We start from the raw sequence: 19,690 nt of genomic DNA, 5'->3' as shown, positions 1-19,690 counted from the left end.
TCTTTTCTCCATATAAGAGTACTCACAGAATTAATCAACAGAAATACAACACTACTTCCTCCAATGGCACAAAATGGTAAGATAAGATCATATTCATGCATCAATAAATTATTCCATGACAATTGAACATTTATTTGACAAAGGATATGACTTTCAACTATATAAAACCCTTTATACAGTGTTAAATAGCATAAATTACATAAGGAAAACTGCATAATTGCAGTTACTTCAGAAATACAGATGAACCAGATTTTGGAAACTAAACAATGTGCTTCAATGCAATTTCAAGTTCAAACATCTTTTGTCATCTTCACGGGAGTCCAGCTATTTTTTGAAGTAGCCTCTTTCCGGGAACGGGAAATGAAACCGAGAACCTAGCTTACAAAAGCCACAAGCACTAACACGATCGCTCCCTCAACCAACAATGGACTGAGCCGCCTTGCCCCTGGCACCAGCACCATCAAAAGCACTAGCTCCACTGCCACTGAGAACTTGTCCAGATGCTAGAATCTCCACCATATCATGCACTTCTCCATCATGGTTCCCTACATAGGAAAGCTGAAGCTTCTCCTTTGTAGCAACCAATCTAGTGTACCCAAACTCACTCCCACGGTACAAAGAGCGCTTTGTTTGTGGGAAAATTGGATCATTCGGGCAGTCAGGTCTAGGCTCCCAGATGGGTTGCCTGTCCTGTCCTGCCATCCCAATTACAATATGGACTGGAAATGCCTCCCAATCCACCCCATCCAAGCCCTTGCTTCCACAAGTGAAGTTATTCATTGGACAAAACTTCCCATATCTATGGACATGACCCCACAATGCAAGGGTGACCTTGTTTTTCACAAACAAAGGTTCCAAGTGCTCAAGCATCTTCTCTCTCAATGGGGCTTCTCTAGTTTCATTGCTTGTTGTATACATCGGCCGGTGCCCTTGAACTACCACAAAAGGGGTTTTGTTTCTATTAACTGACTCCAAATCATGCTTTAAAAAACTATATTGGTCTCAGTTGATATGTATACAAAATGTACTGCCCCCATATCAAATGAGTAGTAAAGGTTCCTAGTGTCCGGGGCTCCGGTTCCAGTTGGCTCTAAAGAGTTTCCAGGCATTCTGAACCTAAAGCTGAAGGGTACGCCGCATTCACCACCCCTATCCTTTCCATAAATTCCCACAGACCACTCAGGTCTCCAAGGCTGTGAAGGCCAGTCATACTCATGATTACCAATGCACACATGGTATGCTACTTGGATGCAACAGGCTCGATCTGAGTAAAAAAATGATCCCAACCATGAATATCCTCTTGCATAGCTGATGTCCCCAATATGTGAATTAAACGCTGGCTTTTCACCAAAAACCTCAATATCACGGTGTATCCACTTCATGGTCGCTATGCTTTCCTCTTGTGTATGGAAAAACGTAGAGTATGGTGTTGCAGTTCCCATGTCACCAAACGGGAAAGCTATTGTTTCGTCAGAGTCGTCATTCCTTGACACAAAGCTGTGAATTGAACTCCAACCACCAGCATCACTTCCAACATGTCATAGATAACATTATTGTCTTTTCATACTATACAACAACAAAACCTTGGTCACAAAATTTTTGGGTGTAACGTGACTTAATTTTTTGTAATAAAGTGACTTTAAGAGTTTCTCAATCTATAACTACAAAGATTAGGCCCTTTTGTAGTTGTACTCTGGTTATGTGATGTATTATAAGCCTAATTTAAAACACTATTATTACTATTTTCGTGTGTATTTTAATAAGTATTACTGTTTACTAAAAAAAAAAAGAATGTTTTATCCCATATTGGTTGTGTGTGTTTAGTGTCCACTTTATAACCCCAGTCTACAGCTACAAAAGTTAGGCCATTTTGTAGTTGTACTCTGGTTATGTAAGGTATTATAAATCCGTTTTAAAACATTATTATTACTATTTTTGTATGTGTTGTAATAAGTGTTATTGTTTACTAAAAAAAAAAAAGACTTCAAGAGTTTGTTTGGGATGTGATGAAAAGTTCAACTTATTTGTGTTTTTAGCTTTTTTTTGGTATTATTCATGAGTCTTATTATACTTTTTGGTATTATTCATGGGTTCCACTATACCATTCAACTAGCTTTTAACTTTATTTTTTTAAATATTTTATATATATATATATATATATATTTTCTACATTTTCAGTTAAAAGTTTTCAATTTTAGCTAAATAAGCTATTTCTAAACGGAAGATATAAGTATTTGTTTGAGAACAACTTATCTCGCTTTTTGCTGAAAATATCTAAAGTATATTTTTACCTTGAAAAATTTTGAAAAAGTGAGAAAAAACTGAAAAAGTGAGGTTTTAAAAAACTGTACATAAAAACTAAAAATTAAAAGCTGAAACTGATGCCAAATATACTTTAAGTTTAAATAATTTTTTCACTCATACTAGATGTTTTTTTTTTTTTTTTTTTTTTGGAGCTTGGCCCAACTATGAACAAAATATATGGCGTTAAGCCTAGAGTAAACTTCAAACCATGCGATCTCGGCAAAAATAGTTTATCATATGAGTTTAATCATACAGCTAATTAGATATCAAATGACATATGAACAAACAATCGATCCAGTAGTTTAAAAAGCACTTCTTGTAACCATGGATCTCGGCAAATATGCTTTTTTTCTTTGTTTGCTATAGTTTTCGAATTTTGGACCATATAAGAATTGTTTGACGCATATTGTAGAGTTATAGACAAAATATGTGGAAACTGATTAACATGCAATAATCATGTTATCTAAATAAGTTTTATGTCATTCATATGTCACATTCCTTCGGAAAATTATTGTGTACTCCCGGAGTATTATAAATGCGTACTCCCTCCTTTCACATGAATGGTGGGTCCCACTAATTAAATTCATGGTGGATCCCACCATTCATGTGAAAAGAAGGAGTGCGCATTTATGGTACTTCGAGAGTACCTAATAATTTTCCCATTCCTTCAACCTTGAAAACGTGTGATACTATTACAAGTCCTTTTTTGTTGTTGAGGTAAACACCATTAGAAGACATTAGAAGACTTTAATTATGTTAGAGTTTCAAGTTTTGACAAGTCTTTGATCATTTTATGGAACATCCAAAGACCTTGAAAATTCAAGTCTTGGAATTTTTTTTCCTTTGTTTGTTGTAGTCTTGGAATTTTGGACTATAGAAGAATTGTTTGGTGCAAATTGTAGATTTATAAACAAATTTTGTAGAAACCAATTAATATGTAGCAATCATGTTATCTGAATAGGTTTTATATCATTCATATGCTAGATTCCTTTAACCTTGAACACGTGTGACATCATTAGAAGTCCATTTTTTTTAAGGGAAACGCCATTAGAAAGTCAGAAAATCAGGTTATCCGAATTAGGTATATATAAAAAACTTCTTATAATTAATCAAGTATCATAATAATCCTATCTACTATTTTTCAAAAATAACAATAATCCCATAAAAAAAATACTTTAGATTTCAATTCACTCAGTCCGATACCTGTAGTGAATAAAATTTTATTAATATATATATTATGTATATATATATATATTTTTTTTTTCTTTTCCTTTTTAGGAAACATCTTTGTCTATTTAGGACCATCAGTTTATGGAAATAATTAACTTATTATTATGAAATTTATGCTACACATTTAGCATATTGTCAAGGACCCAGCAAATAAGACAACGGCATCCTCTTGTCATAATTATTAATTAAAGCATTATAATTTACGCACATGCCAAATGCACAAATACAAATAGCCAGTAAGCAATTGGTTTAAAGGGAAGTTTACATTACCAGAGTGGAAGCACTTATGAAAAACACCCTTAGGAGAATATTGTATCTAAGATAATAGCAGAAAATTTCTTAATAATCTCAGCAAAAAAAAAAAAATCTTAAATAAAAGTTGAACATAAAATGATAACGTCTAGAGGGTCCAATTTAGTAATGGTATAGTCATGAATTTTTGGATTGCTCTTTCGTAACATGGACTAGCTTTTTCTAAATATGCATACATACATTTGTAATAGTTTAATAATTTACTAAAGGGAGAGGACTTATGGGGAAGATAGAGTTTTCCAAAATAACAAATAAGAAAAGTTTAATTAGTAGCCTTATCTCTTAAAATTTTTTGTGGGAGAAAATAATTGCAGCTTTTTTTTTTTTTTTTTTTTTTTTTTTTTAAGTCATTGATACGCTAGATAACTTTAATCATGAAAACAAATGACACCATTAGAAGTCTTTAATCTTGTTAACATCTCACCAAGTCTTTTTCATCATTTAAAACTTCCAAAGTCTTTTGGTTATTGTTTGAAAATTTCAAGAACTTGGAAAGTTATAATCTTAAAATTTTGGACTATATAATAATTTTTTGATGTAGTTTGCACAATTGATAACTAAGTGTATGGCAATTACCAAATGTGTAGCAATCTTTAGTTTTACATCAACCAATACTTTTACTCAAATAAAATAAAAATAAAAATGGACTGTAACTGGTTCAACCCAACAGGAGACCATAACCACAATTATCAGCCACTTCCAAAGTCTTTTGGTTAATGTTTGAAAATTTCAAAAACTTGGAAAGTTATAATCTTAAAATTTTGGACTATATAATAATTGTTTGATGTAGATTGCATAATTGATAACTAAGTGTATGACAATTACCAAATGTGTAGCAATCTTCAGTTTTACATCATCCATTACTTTTTTCTCAAATAAAATAAAAATAAAAATGGACTTAACCGGTTCAACCCAATGGGAGACCATAACCACAACTATTAGCCACAACACAATTCTAATCCCTAGTGTTAGCGTACTTTATGGGTTGGGGGCTTTAATTTTCTTTACCTTATCGGCTCTCATTATCTTAGAAAAGACTTTAAGCGAGTAAAATGTTTCAAAAAGTCTTTGGCCTATGACATGGAAAATTAAGGTCTCATGTCTCGTCAAAAAGACAAAATTAAAGTCTTGTGGGTCACTCTATTAACTAGCGTGAATTTTGGTCTGTGGAATTGTTGTCACTTGTCAAAGGCATGGAAACTTTAATATATTAACTAGCGTGAGTTGTGGTCACTCTATTAACTAGCTTTTAACATCATGCAGATGCATGGATATACTTAAAAAATACACATTAAGATGTATAGTATAATAATCTTACATATATAATTTAAATATTATTGATAGTCATTCTTATATTTTTTTAACTCTTTAAAAAGTCTTTTAAAATATATCTATATTTATTAATTCTGGACTCTTTGGTTTTTGTATACAATAACTCACTTGAACGGATATTTATGATATGGTCCAACATTTGATTCAAAAATTAAGAAATAAAACATTCTCCAAAAATAAATAATTTATGATAAATGGCGCAAAATTGGACTTCAATTGTAAAATCTAATTGGATTTTCTCTAAGGTTTAACTATTAATATATACTAGTTTGTAACTTCATGCATATGCATGGATATAATTAAAGATATATAATAAGATGCATAATATAATTCATATATATATATATATAAAATTTAAATACTATTGATAGTGATTTTTATATTTTGTTAACTCTTTAAAAGATTTTGTAAGGATATTATTAAGTATAAAATGTAAATTGTCTATGTTTTTTTTTTAAATTATTGTGAAACACATTTTTTTTTACGATTTATTTATTTTAGACTCTTTGGTTTTTGTATTTAATAACTCACTTGGATGAATATTTATGATGTGGTCCCACATTTAATTCTAAAATTAAGAAATAAAACTCTTTAAAAATAAATAATTTAGGATACATGGTGCAAAATTGAAACTCTAATTTGGAATTTTAATTTGAGTTTCTTTCAGTTTCACCAATTATATATATATATATAATTTTTGTGTCAAATCAATTTTTTTTAGTTAAAAAAATAGGCTCACAAATATAAAATCATTAAAACTCTCTCTTCCTCTAATTTTATATATAGTATTAGATATATGATTATTTTTTTTATGATTTATTTATATTGGACTACTCGTTTTCCACTCTAAATTAACTCATTTGGCACAAAAATTTAAAAACTTTGATTAAATGAAACATGTGTCGTAAAATTAAATTCTAATCGAAATTTAATTTTTACACTGAACTAATTAACTTTGTTCAAAAATTTTAAAATTTTGATTAGATGGAACATCTTTAGAAGTCCCGTTTTTTAAAGGGAAACACCATTCAAAAGTTAGAAAATCAGGTTATCTGGATTAGGTATATATAAAAACTCCTTATAATTAATCAAGTATCATAATAATCCTATCTACTATTTTTCAAAAATAATAATAATCCCATAAAAAAAATACTTTAGATTTCAATTCACTCAGTCCGATGCCTGTAGTGGATAAATTTTTATTAATGTAGATTATGTGTACATATATATATATATATATATTTTTTTTTTTCTTTTCTAGGAAATGTCTTTGCCTATTTAAGACCATTAGTTTATGGAAATAATTAACTTATTATTATGACATTTATACTACACATTTAGCATATTGTCAAGGACCCAGAAAATAAGACAAAGGCATCCTCTTGGCATAATTATTAATTAAATAATTATAATTTAGGCACATGCCAATTGCACAAATAAAAATAGCCAATAAGTAATTGGTTTAAAGGGAAGTTTACATTAACAGAGTCGAAGCACTTATGAAAAACACCCTTAGGAATATTGTATCTAAGATCTTTGTAATAGTAGAAAATTTCTTAATAATCTCAGCCAAAAAAAAAAAAAAAAATCTTAATAAAAGTTGAACATAAATGATAACATCTAGAGGGTCCAATTTAGTAATGGTATAGTCATGAATTTTTGGATTGCTCTTTCGTAACATGGACTAGCTTTTTCTAAATATGCAAACATACATTTGTAATATTTTAATAATTTACTAGGGGGAGTGAACTTATGGGGAAGACAAAGTTTGTCAAAATAACAAGTAAGAAAAGTTTAATTAGTAGCTTTATCTCTTAAATTTTTTATTGGGAGAAAATAATAGCAGTTCCTTTTAAGTTATTGATACGCCAGATACATTTAATCATGAAAACGAATGACACCATTAGAAGTCAATCTTGTTAACATCTCACCAAGTCTTTGTTCATTGTGCAAAACTTCCAAAGTCTTTTGGTTTTTGTTTGAAAATTTAAAAAACTTGGAAAGCTATAATCTTAAAGTTTTTTGGACTATATAATAATTGTTTGATGTAGATTGCATAATTGATAACTAAGTATATGGCTATTATCAAATGTATAGCAATTATGATATCCAAGTTAGTTTTACATCATCCATTACTTTTTCTCAAATAAAATAGAAATAAAAATGGACTGTAATTTTTTTTTTGGTCATGAATAATTTAAGAAAGATATCACTTAGCATGGTGTAGAAAAACATATTTACAATTTCATCTATAGTTAAAGGAAAAAAAAGAAAGAAAGAAAGCAATTTACACATATTTTCCTTATTTATTAGTATTTCATTAATATTACTTTAGTATTGGTTGAGAAAATTCCACATTTTTTCCCTCCATGTGGTGGGGCTTGTGTGGCTCCTAACCGCGTCGGTGTGTTTGGATCTAACAATAACTGTCAACTATTTATTATCATTTGCCTATCAGCCTATTTATTCTAAACACAATTCGATTCCCAAGATCTTGGAGTTGGCCTCTATGATCTCTTTATCACCAACTTAACATTCAAGACTTTAGAATCATAATCTGTTTACACCCAAAAAAAAGAAGAAGAAGACTATAATCACATATCTAGTTTTTTACCCATTCACATCCCACATAATGATCAAGAAATTTATTTTTATATAAACAAGTTTAAACTCCAAATTACATCCTCAAACTTTAACTTATTTTCAAATTAGTCATTTAAGTTTTTTTTTTTTTTTAAATCCTTAACTTAAATATGTTTTCAGTTTAGTCATTCTATCAATATTGTCCAATCTTGCTATTAGTTTAAATGGTCCAATGTGGATTAAATGGAAGGAATACAATGAAAACAAATGGAAGTTAAAGGATTGAAATGATTAAGAGTAAAACTTAAAGAATCGAATTAAAAAATTAAGTCAAAATTAGAGGTGTAATTTTTAATTTATCCTTCGTTTAATAAGTATTAATAAATAAAAATTCAATTAGAAACCTTCTATAGTAGAATATACATATAAATTAAAATTTGTTCAAGGAAATATAATGAAACCTAAATTAAAATTGATTTAGTGTTAGGTTGCTTTATATATATATATATATATATATATCCAATTAGATTTCAAATTGGAATCTAATTAGATTCAAAATTGAATTTTGCTTTTGTTAGTTTTCCATACATATTAAATTATTTATATTTTTACTATTATTTTTTCTTTGAACTAGTGAGCATATTTTTTTATATTGTTTCTATTTAGATATTTTGTATGCCAGGATCTTGAATGTAAAAAGTTATAATTGAGTTGAACGATCCCATGCACATATTCCCATTTAATTTAGGAGATACTATTGGATAAAATTTATTCTTTTCTTTTTGTGTTGTATTTAGTAGAATTTTATGAATAGTGACTGTGAATTGATATTGTATATGTAGTATTCAATAGTGATTTTCAAAATTATATATATAATAGTAGTATAATGAGAAACTTGGCGTAGCCGATATCATGAAAATTGCAAGAAAAAATTATTTTAGTACCTCCAAATCTTCGGGTCAAACTAATATTCTATATGTTTTATAACGCAAGCTAACATCAATAGCATCATTACAATTCATCATTCTTGTGCGTAAGCACAGGTTACATACTAATTAGATATAACTATCAATGGAGACATTACGGTTTTCAATCTTTACTCTTCCATTATAACTATTGAATTAAAAAACACAAACAAACTTCAAAATGTGTGGTACTACTAGAGAAGACTTTAACCCTAATAATGTTACAACGAGTCTTTGGTTGGTGTTCGTAAAATAAATTTAGATTTGGAAAGTAATGGCCACATGGTACCACTATTGACTAGTGTGACATTTGAGCTATATAATTGTTTGATAATATACAACTACTCTTTTCAAGTCATTGATTCTATGTGTTTCAAAAAAAATAAATTGTTGGGTTCTAAGACTTTAGGTTTAAATGTATTAGAATTTCAATTTGTAATGTTGGCAACTCATGATCAAAACGTTTGGTCTTGTTTTAGACTTGCTCAAAGTATGTTTGAGTGTAAAGTTGGAAACGAGTGCATAGTAGGATTTACTGTGTAAATCTGTCTTGCTTGATTGATCGAAAATTAGACTTGATTGATCAAAGCTCGTGCAGATTGTTTTTCTACAGAATTTTCCAACTCAGCCCAAGCCTGGTTTGACGTGTAGGGTTTTATGTTTTGTCTTAAGTACAAAAGGGAAAACCCTAGCCACATTTTGAGGTTGCTCTTTATGCTGTGTGTGTGAATCTCTTGTGAGATCTAGAGGTGTTTGCCTTCACATACAATTAGGGTTATCAAGATCTAGATTGATGTCAAGAGCTTGGTGATCAATTTAGTTGCAGATTCAAGAGCTTAAAGATATACAAGCGGGAGTGCTTGTGCTTGTTGGGAATCCAAGAAAGAAGTAGTCTGTGGACTCGGAGTTGTCATGTGGTCGTAGTAGTAAGTTTCATACTCGAGGTAGTAATAGGATGTTAGTGGTCTAAATCGCTATTGTGTAAATTTCAATTCTTTCATAGTGAATTTGTTTTACCTTGAGGGTAGCTAGGTTAAATCATCTCTAGGTTTTTTACCAGTTTGGTTTTCCTGCGTTATCATATTGTTGTGTTCTTTATATTTCCGCACTTTACAATGATATGATATATTTGTGTTAACCTAAATCTGTTTAATTTGACTAAGTAATCACTTGGCTAAATAACTAAGTTAAACAACTGGTGTTTTAAAGGGTCTAAAAATGTACATAAATAAATAAAATCATTGATTCACTAAATTCATTCAAACTTTAAAACTTGTATTAAAGAAGAATATACTTCAATTCCTATGCCAATATTTTTGTAGCACAATTAGTTGACATCTCCTGGTATCAGTGGTATCTCCATGATTCAAAGCCTCCCTCATTTGTTATAACTACTGAATTATTAAAAAAAAACTTCAAAACATGTGGACCTATTAGAAGACTTTAATCCTAATTACATTGAATCAGTCTTTGGTTAAAGTTCAAAAATTCAGTTTAGACTTGCAAAGTAATGGCATCACGGTTTAGCTATTGACTAGCATCACTTTTACACTATATAACTATTTGCTAAAGATTCATGCTAGATTGAACTAGGAGAATTGTGTTAATTATCCTAGTAAGTTTCAAATTAGTGTTTTAATAAGATATATATGGTGGGCCAAACACAATAATTTCTTTGAATGGAGAAAACTAACACTAATCTCGTGTTCTTCTTCCAACGGTTCAACCCGTGTTTTAATAAGATATCTATGGTGGGCCAAACACAATAATTTCTTTGAATGGAGAAAACTAACACTAATCTCGTGTTCTTTTTCCAGCGGTTCAACCCAGTGGGAGACCATAACCACGATTATCAACCACAACACAATTCTAATCCCTAGTGTTAGCGTACTTTATGGGTTGGGGGCTTTAATTTTCTTTACCTTATCAGCTCTCATTATCTTAGAAAAGACTTTAAGCCAGTAAAATGTTTCAAAACGTCTTTGGCCTACGACATGGAAATTAAGGTCTTGTGTCTCCTCAAAAAGGCAAAATTAAAGTCTTGTGGGTCACTCTATTAACTAGCGTGAATTTTGGTTAGTGGAACTCTTATCACTTGTCAAACGCATGGAAAATTTAATCTATTAACTAGCATGAATTGTGGTCGCTGTATTAACTAGCTTGTAACCTCATGCATATGCATAGATATACTTAAAAGATACACATTAAGATGTATAGATAATCTTACATATATAATTTAAATATTATTGATAGTCATTCTTATATTTTTTTTAACTCTTTAAAAAGTCTTGTAAGAATGTTATTAGGTAGAAAATGTAAATTGTCAATTTTTAAATTATTTTTATATTCATTTATTCTAGACTCTTTGGTTTTTGTATACAATAACTCACTTGAATGGATATTTATGATATAGTCCCACATTTGATTCAAAAATTAAGAAATAAAACACTCTCCAAAAGGAAATAATTTATGACACATGGAGCAAAATGGGACTTCAATTGTAAAATCTAATTGGATTTTCTTTAAGGTTTAAATATATATATATATATATATATATATATATATATATATATATATATATATATATATATAAGTTTTGTGCCAAATGAATTTTTTTTAGTTATAAAAAAAAGGCTCATAAATATAAAATCATTAAAACTCTATCTTCTTCTAATTTCATAAATAGTGTTAGATATATGATTTTTTTTATGATTTATTTATATTAGACTACTCGTTTTCTACTCTAAATTAACTCATTTGGCACAAACATTTAAAAACTTTGATTAGATAGAACACGTGTTGTAAAATTAACCTCTAATCGAAATTTAATTTTTACACTAAACTAATTAACTTGGTTCAAAAATTCTAAAATTTTGATTAGATGGGACATCATTAGAAGTCCTTTTTTTTTTTTTAAAGGGAAACAACATTAAAAAGTCAGAAAATCAGGTTATACAGATTAGGTATATATAAAAAAACTCCTTATAATTAATCAAATATCATAATAATCCTATCTACTATTTTTCAAAAATAGTAATAATCCCATAAAAAAAGATAATTTAGATTTCAATTCACTCAGTCCTATACCTGTAGTGGATAAATTTTTATTAATTTATATTATGTATATATATTTTTTTTCTTTTCATTTTTAGGAAATGTCTTTGCCTATTTAGGACCATCAGTTTATGGAAATAATTAACTTATTATTATTATGATATTATGCTACACATTTAGCATATTGTAAAGGACCAAGCAAATAAGACAAAGGCATCCTCTTGGCATAATCATTAATTAAAGCATTATAATTTAGGCACATGCCAAATGCACAAATAAAAATAGCCAGTAAGCCATTGGTTTGAAGGGAAGTTTACATTACCAGAGTGGAAGCACTTATGAAAAACACTGTTAGGAATATTGTATCTGAGATCATTGTTGTGGGGGCAAAAGAGTCAGAATATGTTTGTGGGCCTTGGGCTTAGTCTGAGGATATTAACTCGTCCGAGGAGGTCTTAGTGATAATAACTATACTGGATATAAAAGCCCACAAGCAAATTATTACGAGAGAAGTTGGTGAAAATGGTCCGAGGAGGGCAATCTCCTCAGCTCTATGAAGTAAAGGTTGTATCATACACCTTGATGTATGTAAGGGAATTCTAAAAGGTCTGAGGAGGGAGGATATGTTCCACATGAGCACAGGGAGAAGGAGTGAATAAGAAATATCTTAGAGAAAGCTGTTACCATCGCATTAAAGACTCTGCACCTACCTCTCTGATCGCATTAATGGGGAAATGACCTCTGAACAGTGGTGGTAGTGTTACAGCTATTGTTTGAGGACTTCAAGAAGACTGTGGATGAGACAAATATCTAGATTGGTGATCTGCTCCATACGTGGAAGATGGTGGGAAGAAGGAAGATAATATAAAAGGAAAATGGTGGCATTCAAGAAGGGAGATCGAGAAAAAGAAAGAGAAAAACACTGTACGCACCACCTTCAAATATAATCTATTGTTGAAAGAAGAAAGGGGAATATAATTGATCCCCGGCTTAAGTCCGAGGAGAGTTTTTGTCATAAAATCATTTCATTGTGCATGTATTGGCGATTTAGCCCACCATACTTGTTATTCAATATCCATAAAACCTAGATTTCAAGCTCACGCTCTACAAATTTTATTGTATAAGGCTATTTGGGTCTGCACCCTTCACTCGATTGGGTCTGAGTGTAAATTGTGTCCTCACAATTGTAATAGCAGAAAATTTCTTAATAATCTCAGCAAAAAAAAAAAAAAATCTTAATAAAAGTTGAACATAAAATGTTAACGTCTAGAGGGTCCAATTTAGTAATGGTATAGTCATGAATTTTTGGATTGCTCTTTCGTAACATGGACTAGCTTTTTCTAAATATGCAAACATACATTTGTAATATTTTAATAATTTACTAGGAGGAATGAACTTATGGGGAAGACAGAGTTTTCCAAAATAACAAGTAAGAAAAGTTTAATTAGTAGCTTTATCTCTTAAAACTTTTTGTGAGAGAAAATAATTGTAGTTCTTTTTAAGTTATTGATACGCCAGAAACCTTTAATCATGAAAACAAATGGGAAGTCTTTAATCTTGTTAACATATCACCAAGTCTTTGCCTTTTTTCATTGTGCAAAACTTCCAAAGTCTTTTGGTTGTTTTTTGAAAATTTCAAAAACTTGGAAAGCTATAATCTTAAAATTTTGGACTATATAATAATTGTTTGATGTAGATTGCATAATTGATAACTAAGTATATGGTAATTATCAAATTTGTAGCAATCATAATATCCAAGTTTTAATCATATATTACTTTTTCTCAAATAAAATAGAAATAAAAATGGACTATAATTTTTTTTTTTTTGGGTTATGAATAATTAAAGAAAGATATCACTTAGCATGGTGTAGAAAAACATATTTACAATTTCATCTATAGTTAAAGGAAAAAAAAAGCAATGTACACATATATTTTCCTTATTTATTAGTATTTCATTTATTTTACTTTTTTATTGGTTGAGAAAAATCCACATTTTTTCCCTCCATGTGGTGGGGCTTGTGTGTCTACTAACCGCGCCGGTATGTTTGGATCTAACAATAACTGTCAACTATTTATTATCCTTTGCCTATCAGCCTATTTATTCGAAGCACGATTCGATTCCCAAGATTTGACCTCTAAGATCTCTTTATCATCGACTTAACATTCAAGACTTTGGAATAAAATTCTGTTTACACCCCCCCCCCCCCCCGCCTACACAAAAAAAAGGACTGTAATTACATATCTGGTTTTCTACCCATTCACATCCCACATAATGATCAAGAAATTTTATTTTTATATAAACAAGTTTAAACTCCAAATTACATCCTCCAACTTTAACTTGTTTTCAAATTAGTCATTTAAGGTTTTTTTTTTTTTTTTTCAATCCCTAACTTAAATATGCTTTTAGTTTAGTCATTCTGTCAATATTGTCCAATCTTGCTATTAGTTTAATATGGTCCAATGTGGATTAGATGGAAGGAATACAATGAAAATAAATGAAAGTTAAATGACTGAAATGATAAAGAGTAAAATTTAAATAATCGAACTAAAAATTAAGTCAAAGTTAGAGGTGTAATTTTAATTTGGCCTTCGTTTAATAAGTATTAATAAATAAAAAGTCAATTAGAAACCTTCTATAGTAGAGTATACATATTAATTAAAATTTGTTCAAGGAAATTTAATGAAACCTAAATTAAAATTGATTTAGTGTTAGGTTGCTTTTTATATTTATATATATATATATATATATATATATATATATATATATATATATATATATATAAAAATTCAATTAGATTTAAATCTAGAATTCAATTAGAGTATAATTTTGAGTCATGTGTTCCATCTAATCTAAGTTTTTAAACTTTTATGTCATGTTAATTAATTCAATCTAAAAAACTGAAATTCGCCAAAGGCTTTGTAGCTGAATTGGCACCTCCCCATGTAGAAAGTACTTGGGGGTCTAGGGGAAAAAGGGTTCGAGCTGTAGGGTTAGCAGCATGTTGTAATTATTTCTCAAAAAAGAAGAAGAAATTCAATTAGTGTTTAATTTTGCACTACATGTCTCATTTTATGTAAGTTTTTTTCATTTTTGTGCCAAATGAGTTAATTCAATGTAGAAAATGAGGAGTTCAATATAAATAAACCGTAAAAAACCTAATCACATATATATACATGACTATATATATTCCATTACTAACTAGGTAATAAATATAACCAATTCTTGGAGAAAATTTAATTAGATTCAAAATTGAATTTTGCTTTTGTTAGTTTTCCAGACAAATTAAATTATTTATATTTTTACTGTTATTTTTTCTTTAAACTAATGAGCATATTTTTTATATTGCTTCTGTAAGGGCCGGATTTTTTTCCTAAGCCCAACTGATTGGAGGACCAAGGCCCAAATAACCCAACACAATGAATTTGTTGAGAGTGGGTTGTAAGACTAGGCTTCTATGGGTTAGATAACATTCGCTATGGGCCAAAAATAGCAAGAAAGCAAGGAAAAATAAATGGCATCCACAATATCACAAAAGAAAATTCTCCTCGGCGAAGTCCAAGGAGATTGATTCTTGAATATATCGCTATGGGACTTGTTTACAAGTTTTAGTTCTTTGTGCTACAGTGCTTCTTCTGTAATTTTTCCGATCCCCCCCTCTCAAGGACCTTTTACCTTATATAGACCTCTTTAGATGATCGTGGCCTTTCATTTGTTGATCATGCAGGCCACCACTCCAGTGCTGGTTCCATTAGGCATCTTCCCAGAACCCCTGTGAGATGCGGCAACCAAGGCAGCATTGTTCAAGGATCTTCTCCACGTAAATGCGGCTAGGATATTTGGTGGGATGTATTAAATGAGGTGGCAACTACCATCCCCTAAGCATGTCAGGGCTAACCCTCTCTCTTAGTCCATTTCTCTACAGTACGTCCTCCTCTGGTGGTGTACTGCTGACGTGATCCCCCATCCAAGGGTGGGATCTCTTTGGAATTGCCCTTGCTTCCTCGATGTATGGCACGACACGTGGCAATGCTACTTTACCAAACTGCTCACCCCACAGTTTCTATTTAGATAAATTGTATGTCAGGATCCTGAACGTAACGAATTATAATTGAGCTGAACGATCCCATGCAAATATTGTCATTCAATTTAAGAGATACTATTGAATCCAATTTATTCTTTTATTTTATGTTGTATTTAGTAGAATTTTACGAACAATAATTGTAAATTGATATTGTATATATAGTATAGTATTCAATAGTGATTTTTAAAATTATATATATAATAGTAGTGTAATGAGAAACTTGGCATAGCCAATATCATGAAAATTTCAAGAAAAAACTATTTTAGTACCTCTAAATCTTTTGATCGAACTAATATTCTATATGTACTTTTTAGACCCATTCACACAAGTTGTTTAACATAGTTATTTAGTCAAGTGATTACTTAGATAAATTATTCAGATCTAGGTTAACACAATAAAATCATATCATGTAAATAATGTGGAAATATAAAGAACACAATGATATGATAACCCAAGAAAACCTAACTAGTAAAAAACCTGGGGAGGATTTAACCTAACTATCCTCAAGGTAAAATGCAAATCCACTATAAAAGAATTGAAGTTTGTACAATAGAACTTAGACCACTAACATCCTATTGTTACCTCGAGTAGAAACCTTACTACTATGACCACGTGACAGCTCCGAGTCCACGGACTACTTCTTTCTTTGATTTGCTACAACCACAAGTTCTCCTACTTGTGACTTTGAAACTCCACTCAAAGGTTTCAGATCTTCTTTAAGTTCTTTAAGCAACAATTGAAGAGATCATCAAGCTCTTGACACGAATCTTAATCTTGATAACCCTAAGTGTGTGTATGAAGGTATACACCTCTAGATCTTACAAAAAATTCAACACACAACCATCAAAAGAACTCAAAAACGTAGCTAGAGTTTTTCCTTTTATACTTAGGGTCCGTTTGGATAGAACTTATTGCTGAAAACTGAAAACACTGTAGCAAAATAATTTTTAAATGGGTAAAAAACACTGTTCATGCCAAAAGCTACTGTTCATTGGCCTAAAATTACTGTTCATGGCCAATGAACAGTAACAAACACGCGTTAAAAAAAAAAAAAAATTGGACGTGGACGCACGTTTTGGCTATCCAAACGCCCTCTTAGAGTAAAACACAAAACCCTAAACGGGCTTAGGCTGAATTGGAAATTCTGCTAAAAAATAAATTTGCCCGTGGTTCGATCGATAGAGCCTTGTAGATTTTGTCCAATAAATTCTGCAATCACTTGATACCAATTTTACAAATAAACACACTTTGAGCAAGCCTAAACTAGACTCTATGTTTTGATCACGGTTTCCCAACATAATACAAATTGTAGTTCTAATACATTTAGTTCCTAAAGTCTTAAAACCTAATGCAATATGTTTTATAACCCAAGCTAACATCAATAGCACCATTACAATTCATCATTCATGTGCGTAAACACGACATACTAACTAGATATAACTATCAATGGAGACATTATGGATTTCAATCTTCCCTCTTCTGTTATAACTATTGAATTAAAAAACACAAACAAACTTCAAAATGTGTGGTACGATTAGAGAAGACTTTAATCCTAATAATGTTGCAATGAGTCTTTGGTTGGTGTTTGTAAAATAAATTTATATTTGGAAAGTAATGGCCACATGGTACCACTATCGACTAGCATGACATTTGAGCTACATAATTGTTTGATGATATACAACTACTCTTTCCAAGTCATTGATTCTATGTGTTTCAAAAAAAAAAAAACATTGATTCTCTAAACTCATTCAAACTTGAAAACATGCATTAAAGGGGAATATACTTCAAAACCTGCGCCAAGATTTTTGTAGCGCAATTAGTTGACACCTCCTGGTATCAGTGGTATCTCCATGATTCAAAGCCTCCCTCATTTGTTATAACTATTGAATTATCCAAAAAAACTTCAAAACATGTGGTTCTGTTAGAAGACTTTAATCCCAATTACATTGAGTCAATCTTTGGTTAAAGTTCATAAATTCAATTTAGACTTGCAAAGTAATGGCATCATGGTTCAGCTATTGACTAACATCACTTTTAGACTATATAACTATTTGCTAAAGATTCATGCTAGATTGAACTAGGAGAAATTGTGTTAATTATCCTGGTGAGTTTCAAATTAGTGTTTAAATAAGATATATATGGTGAGCCAAACACAATACTTTCTTTGAATGGAGAAAACTAACACTAGTCTCATTCTTCTTCCAGTGGTTTTTGGTAATGAATTAATTTCTAACCTATTCAACCCAGTGGGAGACCATAACCACGATTATTTGCCACAACACAATTCTAATCCCTAGTGTTAGCGTACTTTATGGGTTGGGGGCTTTAATTTTCTTTACCTTATCAGCTCTCATTATCTTAGAAAGGACTTTAAGCCAGTAAAATGTTTCAAAAAGTCTTTGGCCCATGACATGGAAAATTAAGGTCTCGTGTCTCCTCAAAAAGACAAAATTAAAATCTTCTAGGTCACTCTATTAACTAGTGTGAATTGTGGTTAGTGGAGCTTCTATATATGCATACATACATTTGTAATATTTTAATAATTTACTAGGGGGAGTGGACTTATGGGGAAGACAGAGTTTTCATAAATAACAAGTAAGAAAAGTTTAATTAGTACACTTATCTCTTAAATTTTTTTTTGTGGGAGAAAATAATTGCAACTCTTTTTAAGTCATTGATAGCCAGATACCTCTAATCATGAAAACGAATGACACCATTAGAAGTCTTTAATCTTGTTAACATCTCACCAAGTCTTTGTTCATTATTCAAAACTTCCAAAGTCTTTCGGTTATTGTTTGAAAATTTCAAAAACTTGGAAAGTTATAATCCTAAACTTTTACACTATATAATACTTATTTGATGTAGATTGCATAATTGATAACTAAGTGTATGGCAATTATCAAATGCGTAGCAATCATGATAACCGAGTTAGTTATACACCATCCATTACTTTTTCTCAAACAAAATAAAAATAAAAATGGATTGTAATTACATATCTAGTTTTCTACCTATTCACATCCCATGTAATGATCAAGAAATTTTATTTTTATATAAACAAGTTTAAACTCCAAATTACATCCTCCAACTTTAACTTATTTTCAAATTAGTCATTTAAGTTTTTTTTTTCAATCCTTAACTTAAATATGTTTTCAGTTTAGTCATTCCGTCAATATTGTCCAATCTTGCTATTAGTTTAATATCATCCAATGTGGATTAGATGGAAGGAATACAATGAAAACAAATGAAAGTTAAAGGATTGAAATGATCAAGAGTAAAACTTAAAGAACATAATTAAAAATTAAGTCAAAGTTAAAGGTTTAATTTTTAATTTAGCCTTCGTTTAATAAGTATTAATAAATAAAAAGTCAATTAGAAACCTTCTAAAGTAGAATATACATATTAATTTTTGTTCAAGGAAATTTAATGAAACCTAAATTAAAATTTATTTAGTGTTAAGTTGCTTTATGTATGTATGTATAAATCCAATTAGTTTTCAAACTGGAATTCAATTAGAGTATAATTTTGCATTATGTATCATATCTAATCTAAGTTTTTAAATTGTCGTGCCATGTTCATTAATTCAGTCTAAAAATTGAAATTCAATTAGAATTTAATTTTGTGCCACATGTCTCATCTAATGTAAATTTTTTAATTTTTGTGCCAAATGAGTTAATTCAATGTAGAAAATGAGGAGTTCACTATAAATAAACCATAAAAAACCTAATAGCATATACATATAGCCAATACTTAGAGAAAATTTAATTAGAGTCAAAATTGAATTTCGCTTTTGTTAGTTTTCCATATAAATTAAATTATGTATATTTTTAT

General features: G+C 30.1%; 1 pseudogene; it reads right to left on the bottom strand.

Annotated features, from left to right (window-relative positions):
* Positions 1-290: 290 nt before the first annotated feature.
* The window catches only part of LOC142629220 (putative inactive purple acid phosphatase 9), an 87,175-nt pseudogene continuing 67,775 nt past the window's right edge, over positions 291-19,690 (bottom strand).

Source organism: Castanea sativa, chromosome 3 (assembly GCF_040712315.1).
Source record: "Castanea sativa cultivar Marrone di Chiusa Pesio chromosome 3, ASM4071231v1".
Taxonomy (NCBI): Eukaryota; Viridiplantae; Streptophyta; class Magnoliopsida; order Fagales; family Fagaceae; genus Castanea; species Castanea sativa.
This window is presented reverse-complemented; position numbering and strand designations above follow the sequence as displayed.